General features: G+C 44.5%; 1 long non-coding RNA gene across 4 annotated transcripts in view; it reads right to left on the bottom strand.

Moving 5' to 3' along the window:
* Window positions 1-5,069: 5,069 nt before the first annotated feature.
* The window catches only part of LOC130532677 (uncharacterized), a 72,840-nt gene continuing 68,698 nt past the window's right edge, over window positions 5,070-9,211 (bottom strand). For all 4 annotated transcript variants that reach the window (XR_008952395.1, XR_008952393.1, XR_008952394.1 and 1 more), the window contains 2 exons: window positions 7,951-8,065; window positions 5,070-5,519 (listed from right to left, as the gene is read on the bottom strand). This is a non-coding gene — a long non-coding RNA (uncharacterized LOC130532677). The remainder of the gene's footprint in view (window positions 5,520-7,950; window positions 8,066-9,211) is intronic.

Below are 9,211 nucleotides of genomic sequence, written 5' to 3'. Positions count from 1 at the left end.
CAGATAAACACAGCAGCAAACCCCGCTGGGCGCTCATGAGTGCTGATTGTTTTTGTCACTGTTGTGGTCAATCTGTTTATTGGTCAGCTGTGTATTTATTGCCAGTCATCTTCACACACGGTCTCCCGTTGCCAAATTTGTCCAAAACCACTGTAATTATCTCACGGCGGAAGAGCTTTTCATGTAGAAAAGGGGATAAAAACTTCAAAAACGGAGCCACGGCTGCGGCGCTAAACTGCACAAGCTGATTACGGGCTTGACTTTAAATTACATGACTTCAGAATTTAACACAACAAGCCCGAAAAAGGAGAGAAAAAAAATCTGTATTATAAGAAGGATGGGCAAGAAGAGATGCATGCAACAGCACAGCCGCTGATGAAAACTGCCTTCAGGCTGCGCTGCAGGAGCGAATAACAGAGGAAGCGTCTATTTCTTGTGTAAATGAGTGGCAGGTACACACACAGCCACCCATGCATGCAGCACAGCACGCAAAACACGGAGTTGTGAACATGCACAAACACTCAGAACTCAATAGGTGGTCCAACAGAAGTGCTTTATTGTGCGCGAATGCTCCTGAAATTTCAGTGTGTTGCATCAGCCAGCCAAGTGTATTTTTTGCTAAATTAGTCCCCCCCCATCCCTGCAAGAACAAATGAAAACAGCAGAGCCTGCTGCCCCAGTGACACATGGATCTCCTGTTTAGAGTGAATCATGGTGCTGCAAAACCTTCACGTCCTGTTTCAGGCGCTCCTCACCTTATCACGTTTCCCCATCCTGATTGTTCGATTGATATATTTTTAATAACATCTCAGAACTGAGGAGAACTGAACAGCCTTCGTAGCATGTTCTTCCTAGTGTTCTCCAAGATGATGACATCAAATACCGCCCGGGAATATTCTGTTCAGCCTGATGGGAGCAGAACCAATCTTTTATATAACATCGTATTGTAGCTCTGGGGCAGGGTCCTTGTTTTAAGTCTAGGCCTTGGGTTGTATTCTTTTATTAATTACTGCTAATTGTGCTAAGAAGGCCACCTCGATACCTCAAGTCCTCTTTTCAAAACCAGCAAATAATGAGGCTGGTCAGGGGTCGTGGAGGGCCTCTACACCAGTGTCAGTACACCTTCATTTTTCAGTGTAGTAGTCTTCAATGCCATAAATGCTAAAAGCTAGCCTACAGAAACCACAGCTCGGGTCTGGGTTACATCATAATTGGCAAGAATCAGCTAAAGCTAAATTTTGTCAGTGCTCTCTAAACATGTCCCCGATAAACACAGATAGTAACAATTCATGAGGTATTTCCCATGTTTTATGTTGAATATTCTCGCTACCGATCAGAATAGAAATACCCTAAAACACTGACTTAATCGACGGGTTGCCAAAATCATCCCATGTTTAGAAACATGCATGTGCTGTGTAACAATGAGAATCAAAAGAGGGACGTGTCATTTGAATTTATATCAAATTTAACAGTGAATTTATACCAAGCTCTCTCCTGCTTTGCGACCAATTAGCTAACAGCATGGCGATACAGAATCTTCTCTTTGGTCCAGGTGAGACAATTCATGGTTGCAGAGGACAGGTGTTGACTGATCCGGTAATTAAGTAATTAATTGCATACACTGTGTGGTAAGTCTTGGACACTTATATGAATGCATTGAGTTAAAAAAAAAAGTCACCATGGTGGTATGGATGAAGACAATCAGGCCTTCCCAACAAGGTGCCTCTTGTTATTTTCCAAGGAGCCGGTAACCCTGACTGGATGTTGCATGAAAAAGGTGGTGAGATAACTCTCACACACCTGCAACCCACAAACCAAGAGGTGTTAGCAAGGAAGATGAGGTGCTGGGGTGAAATTCCAGAGCTCTATGGAGAGCACTACGGCAGGCTGCAGAATAACAAAGTCCGACCGTGTTATTTTCAACCCGGCCTTATTTTCACCTGGATTTAACCGCCGGCGCAGCAAGTCTGAGCACCAAATCACCTCTGATGCAGCGAGGGATGGCGCTCCACCGGCCGGCAGAACTGATTACCTGTCTCGAAGGCCACAATTTGTAAGGGTGAAGAACCGCTTGTCAGTAGCTTTGATGACAAAAAATTGTTACGTGGAGTCAAGGCCGGCCACCAGAGTTTCCTAATGACTTTGGCAAAGTATCAATGGACAGAGGAGAGGGAGGGGCTTAAAGAAGCATCGGTGTTTTGTAGTTTGGAAAGGTTAAAGGTTGAAACTGAAACAAAGTTTCAGATCTTTGTCAAAGGAAGTGAAAAATGTTCTTTCTGATGCATCTTCTGCGGTGACGCATTTCTGCTCCACCTGATGTTAAACAGTGAATTTGCATTGTTTTTGTCAGAGAACTAAATCTAGCGCTGCCGGTCTCTCTGACACGTTTGGTTTGTTTTGCTAATTAAATGGTTAATCGTTTCATTACTTATTCATTGGTCTTCGCGTAAATTCGCACAATTCATCGCCCAGTCATTGAATCATTAACTGATCTCTGGCACAATCCTGGATGAATTGTGTTTCGAGGCTATGAAAAGTCAACAGCCCTGTTGATTTGTTGGAGTCTTTTATTCATATTCATAAACAGCTATGAATGATGCACCGTGGTAACAGGTGTGTCAGCGTCCTGTCGAGCAGCCACATCATGAGTGATTGGGTCAAGAGAGGGGAGGGCAAACCAATAATTATCCAGTATCAGCTGCTCAGAACCTATAAATCATCTGGCATTCAGGAGCTCTAACAGAGGGACTCGGACCTATCAGAATATCAAAGGTTCAGAGTTTCGCCTCAGCAAACAACTGAAAAAGTTGCCGTTGTTGGAGACGGTGAATGTTTCACCACTCATCCAGCCTCCAACCTTGGCAAATAAGGAGAAAACACTCTTTTCTTTCTCAGTCCTGCTACATGCATTCACGCTGGAACATGCACACACACATAGACGCGCGCACACACACAGCTTCAGTTAGACCTCCTTTCATCACGGTGACAGTTTCACACACGAAGACGCTGTGTTAAGCCCAGCCCTGCTGATATATTTAGCCGTTGAAAATATTTTTTTAACCAAATGTGTCTGATCGTTGTTTTTTTTTGTGCTGTACTTCTTGTTCTTTAATCTCCACCCAGACTGCTCTGAATGTTTTTCTTCTGTACAGAGTTGGGGGTTTTTGCTGCTCTGCTATGCTCAGGGCTGACAACCACCGTGCATTTACAGTGTCAGAGCCTCCGGCCCACTTTAGCAATATTTTTCATCATAGTCGTTCTACAGGGATGGACAGTAATTTTATTTATTTTAGTCTGTTTTTTATTTTCTTGTCATGTCTAACCTGTTCTGGTCATCCAGCCAATCTTCTTACTTTCTACATCCTTTCAAATCTTATTTCTTACACCTGTTTGTTCTGGCCTTGCTTTTCCATGCTAGGTTTTTAGCATCTCCGTGTCAGGTGCAGTCAGTGGCAGTTATTGGTCTGGGACTGTTGGCTCAGGCGTTACCTTTTTTTTAAGGCTGATCTCATTTCCCACACACTTCCTGTGCAGCGTTAACGGCTGGCAGGCTTGTGCACAACCTAGCTAAGGTATGCGTGAGGAGAAAACAGAACAGGCGCTTGCATGTGGACAATAATGTGACATTTCACGGCATTACAGCGGGTAGCAGTTGGGGTTGTAACCTGTCCTGAACTTATCTTGTTTGTCATTTCCCTGTTTTTAATTTGGAGCTTTACCGTGTACACGTGCAAATGCTCGCCGTGCAGAATCACATATCACATTTTTATGTTAAGGGAAAAGAACATAAAGATAAATAAGATAAAAAAAAGTTGCAATTTAAGACACATCTGTAGAGTGCCAAAATTGATGCCATCCAAAAAATGGCTTCCTCCAAAAATTGAAAAATGGGAGTCAAAAAGCTGCATTTTGCTCGTGTCTAATGGGTTGAAAGGTGCCCTCCTGACTTTTTAGTCAATTTCCCACTGGGCTCTTGTTGGCTTTGCACAGCAAAGAGCCTTTCACATGAACTTAAAGTGCTAACTCAATAGTTACGAGCCCCATACTTGTGCCGCGACAACTTTTCCTACACAAAACAGGCCAAGTTGGCTCTTTCTAAGTTATTCTGTTATGGAATATGGTGCTGTGTGTTTCATGCATGCTGATGTGGAAGACTTCACATGGACGACTTTGGGAAATATTAATAAGTGGGAAACAGGGAAGACGTGTCTTTAAAGATGTGTCCTTAAATAAATGATTGCATGTCTTTTCTTTCTCCCCCCGCATAAACATAATTTCATGCAGTTTTCAGGCTCCTGACAGCAGCTGGGAGGATTTAGGTCAAATGTGTGGCGCTGCAGGCAGAGGTGGCTGCCTCTTTCTTCTCTCTCGAGGACATCTGTGTCTTCAGCGCCTGATCCAACACACACGGAGGCTGAAAGTTGAAAAGACGTCCCAGAAAATAAAATCATTTCACCTGACATTTAGATCAATAACATCAGATTCCAATGAAACGCACTGAATCGTGCATGATTTATCGATGCGTAATAAAAGCGAGCAGCGCGCGCTTATAGCGCTGAGGGATATTATAATAAAAACTACTTGGTGTGACATTCAATTCCGTACTGGCGACTTTCAATCAGTCCGGCGCAATATTAAAACATTTACGTGCATCTGTGAGGGAGCAAAAACAGTCTTCCAGCTCCTTCCTGCTTATTTTTGAAGCTTTAACTTATCATATACCATTTGGACTCTAATGGGGTGTTTTTGAGTGTTCTGTCTGGTGGAGCAACTGGGGGCCCAGTGCAGACGGAGACAGAGAGGAAGTGTGATAAACAGTCCGTAGAAAACATGAGGGGCCCACGTCTGACCGTGTGGCTGGGGTTTGTAACCACAGTCAGAGATGGTGGGAGGCAGATACCGAGGCCCCAGGACTCACCGCTGCTCGCAGAAAAGACTAATCAGTCAGCGTCGGCAGGTTTAAGGCGCTGAGTTTGTTGAAAGGAAGAAAACCCCTTGCACCTGAAAGCACCACTGTTGTTACAGAGGAAACAACTTTGAGTTACAAAAAGCGCTCTGAAGCGAGGAAGAACGTTTCCACACACAAAAAAACCTTTATTCAAATTTTTCATACAGTGGTTAATAATCTATATTCTCCTCCACGTGATCCCTGCAGATTGTATGAATGCGTGTCATTAATATTTCCTGTGTTCTCTCATGACCAAACTGATCAGAACTTGACAGCGAAAGTCCACATCTCATAGATGAATATTAATAATATATTGCTTTTTTACACCAGTTTGGAAAACATGTTCTCAGCCACAATAACTACAGTCAGGTTCACACATGTGGGTTTGTAGTCCCTCATAAATGCACCGTCTAGTCCCCTGACAGCAGATATGATACATATCACATGACAAAGATCTATTATGTATTGTGAACATTTTTGTTGAGTTCTGTTGTTAAAAAGCAACATAAACACTTTCCACCAGTCCTCTCCAGTTGACATTTTTCTCCCATTTCCAGCTTTCGCTGCAGATCTGCACACAAACACAACACACAACAAAAGACATACAATGATTTGTATAGTAATACATATGGACAAATGTGGTGTTTATTGTATTATATTCAACCACAGAGATTGTTGGTGAGGTGTCAAAGGTGGTTTTCGGTGTCAACGGACCTGTTTTCCTGTTTTTCTTCTCCAGTTGACACAGAAAACTACCTTGGATAACTATGAACCTGGATGATTGAGAATCTACACAGACATGTTGCTGAGGTCGTGTGAGAGAATAAGCTGCATCATGCAAACTTCCAATGTCTTTAAGATTAAACTCAACAATGGCTGAAACTGAACACGGCACCAGTATTAGCCTCCATATTAAAGGTTTCTAAAATTGAAATGTACACACATTTACTGTTTGTTTATTGTCTGGCCTCCATGCACACGTTTGCTCTAGAACATCAAGGTATGATCCTGATGAGACAATGCATGGTCTACTGGGGGATCTCATCCCAGACCTGGATTAAGGCATCAGTCAATTCCTGAATAATCTGTGCTTGATTGGATTCAGGTCTGGGGAATGGGCGGTCCAATGAATGCAGTCCCGGGGCAGAAACATGCACGTAAGTGGCCTGCTGAAGGTCACTTTTGGGGCTCTGGTATTGTTCCTACTGTTGCTCCTTACACATGGCGCAGACAACCATCCTCCTCCTGAGTTTGTTGAACGTCCTGTGGCCCTCTCCACATTACCTGGTCTCCTGCTGCCTCTCCTGACCACAGTTTTTAAGGATGAGATTCCCTGGAGGAGCTGCACTACCTGACCAACTTATGCAGGACCTGGAATTTGATGCTACCACCAGTAACTGGGACTGGGTGAAGAAAATGCAAAACTAGCCGATAATGAGGCGGAAAGGATGAGGAGCGATAGAGGCTGCTTTGCTAATTGTGCTAATTGTCTCTCCTTTCCACCTGGTTTCTGTCCCATTTGCGCAGCAGCAGGGGAAGCCGATCCACAATCATTACTGCTTCCTAATTGGACACATTGATATTTTCGAAGTGAGCTACATTGTAATGATTGTTTGTTCCCTTTACTTCTCTGAACAGCGGTATTTATGTCCAGAACCATTCCTGGCTTACTGGGACCTACTACACTGTCATCAGTGCTCACACTGGGAGCAGTCAGTTGAAATGTGCCACTTCCTGCATCCATCTGATTTCTAAATATTTAGTGTATTGCAGGTTGCAAGTTCAAATCCGACGGTGTGTGGGAACTGAAACTGGCCTCATAAATCAGTCTTCTGTCACACCATATCATTAAAAAACAACCAACCTAGAAAAGAATAGCTCTCCACACTGTCCTCAGGGGGTATGTGTGCTTTACAATGTCAATCTGGCTGACTTCACATCCGGATCACTGTTATTATCAGCGTCACAACACTTGCGATGGGTCGCTATTTTAGGCCCGATCCTACAACATTCTTCAGTGAAGGTCAGTGAGATTAGAGAAGTGTTGATAATTAAATTTGGCTTCCATTCCTTTATATCAGGTGGAAAAATACCCCAAAGCTGCCTCAGCCATGTATCCAGGTGGCTAATTCTGTACGTGTCATTGGGACTCATCAAATCAAAGTGGACTTGGGACTAAAGGTCTGACCCTTCAGAATATTGGCCAGACTGTCCCTCATTCATGAGACAGACAGTGGGCTCAGTGTGTGTCACTCAATACTGGATATTCCCAGCATGACTCACTCTGATGAACCACTCTCACACACTTCCACGTTTGGTTTTCCTCCCATTTCTTTTTTTTTTTCTTCCTTTAAAGACATGTTTGTCAAACCCCACTGTGGGTGAGACCAACAATAGCCTTTGGTCCCTCATCCGGGCCAAATGACTCTGACGGGAGGCGGACGGGAGCGGAAGAGATGGAGTGTCAAGAAGGAAACAAAATCCTCAAAACCACATCAAATTCAGATCCCATCCTGCCCCCTCCCATGCCCGCTTTTTCAAAAAACTTTTCTTTTTTCCTCCCATCCCTCTCTCACGCGGCTCCTTCTACTGTCAGCTCATTCTGCTGCCTCATCCCCCCCCTTCTCTCCCTCCCGTTTCGATTCCTTCTGTCAGTTTCTGTCTCTCCCTCTATGAGCAGACAGGCAGAGACAGGGAGACTGTTGTTGTGCTTGCAGTCTGACACTATCAGCTCATAAATCCCTGTCAACAGCTTGTACACCCCCCCACCCCCCACCCCCTCCCTCCGCTGGGGAGGGAGTGCAGGAACCCACTGACCCACCAGTAAAGGTTTGACTGGCAAAACCACCAACACACCCTGCTGAAGAAAGAGACAGACAGACAGACAGACAGACAGACAGACAGACAGACAGACAGACAGACAGACAGACAGACAGACAGACAGACAGACTGACAGACAGACAGACTGACAGACAGATAGATGCTATTTTAAACATATTCACCTCTCCGTCTGCGTCTTCCATGTTTTCCGCCTTCTGGCAGTGTTTGGTAGCAGACCGTCATCGCTGACAAGCACTTCCTCCGGCGGGGGCTAAACACCTGGGTAATAAGGCCACGCTGCAAAAAAAGAGAGAGAGGGAGAGAAGAGAGGGAAAACATGAAGGTTTTCAGCTCTTTGCACCACAAGTCAGGGTGTAAGCGTGCACACAAAGCGTCGTAAACATGCGCCGGCACGTGCACAGGGATCCATAAACATTTCATGGCTCGGGTTGCTAAACGAGTAGCGCTGACCCAGACGGATCAGCCTGTCCGGCTGACTGCGGCCTTCAATACTCTCAGTAGGGAGCTGAGGTGAAGGGAAACAGACCGGAGTCAAAACTTCTTCTCCACTTTCTCGCTTTCTTCATCCAAACCCTGAAAACCAGTTCACACGATTCGCGCTACGTCAGAAATTTGGGCTAGACGGCGTGACCTCTGAGCCGAGGTCAAAGCCTTCGAGTTCCAAAACCTGATACTTAGGAATGTTTTGGCGAAGAGTGTGTCACTAAAGCACGGCGGTATCGAGTTGTGTGTGAACAACACAACGGGGCCTTCCGCTGATGTGTCACCACCAGTAACAATGAGGGAGCCCCATCCCGAACAGGTAAATTCCAGTTTTTTGGACAGTGCTGCTCATTATTAGCTCCAGGCTCACATATGCTAATGTCTGGCCCTGTGCATCTTTGTGTGCGGCCCACGCACGTCTCAGTGTGCAAAAGGAAATGGCTGACAGAGAAAAATGTGACCGATTCTAATTTTAATTGGCATTGAAAACGGGGGGACTCGATATTTATGAGCTCTGTCCAGATGAGCAGAAGAGAGGGTTTTGAGCATGAAAGCGAATTCCTTATCACAATTAAGTAGTGCCTTAACATGGACGGCAACCTTTTGAAGTTAGATTAGCAGCCATATTGGAGAGATTGTCCCTGGCATTGAACAATGGAAGCTGAAAGGAGAAGGGGTGGGCGAGAAATTATTTAAGTAAGCCAAAGGTAATGATTCTATTCTGCTGCCTCCTTTCCTTCAATTAACCTCAAACTATTTCCCTGGAATTCTTTGGGTCGGGGCATAGTTTCTGTCTTTTCTACTCAACATGAAATTAGTTCAGTTTTAAATGAGAAAAAATATAGCTTGGGTTTTATCAAAGAGCCTGATTGAAGGGGGGAAAAAGGAAAGAAAAAACAGTCCTAGATATGTTTTAAAGTGTTTTGTCCCTTCACTTGT

This window comes from Takifugu flavidus, chromosome 10 (genome assembly GCF_003711565.1).
Source record: "Takifugu flavidus isolate HTHZ2018 chromosome 10, ASM371156v2, whole genome shotgun sequence".
Classification (NCBI taxonomy): Eukaryota; Metazoa; Chordata; class Actinopteri; order Tetraodontiformes; family Tetraodontidae; genus Takifugu; species Takifugu flavidus.
This window is presented reverse-complemented; position numbering and strand designations above follow the sequence as displayed.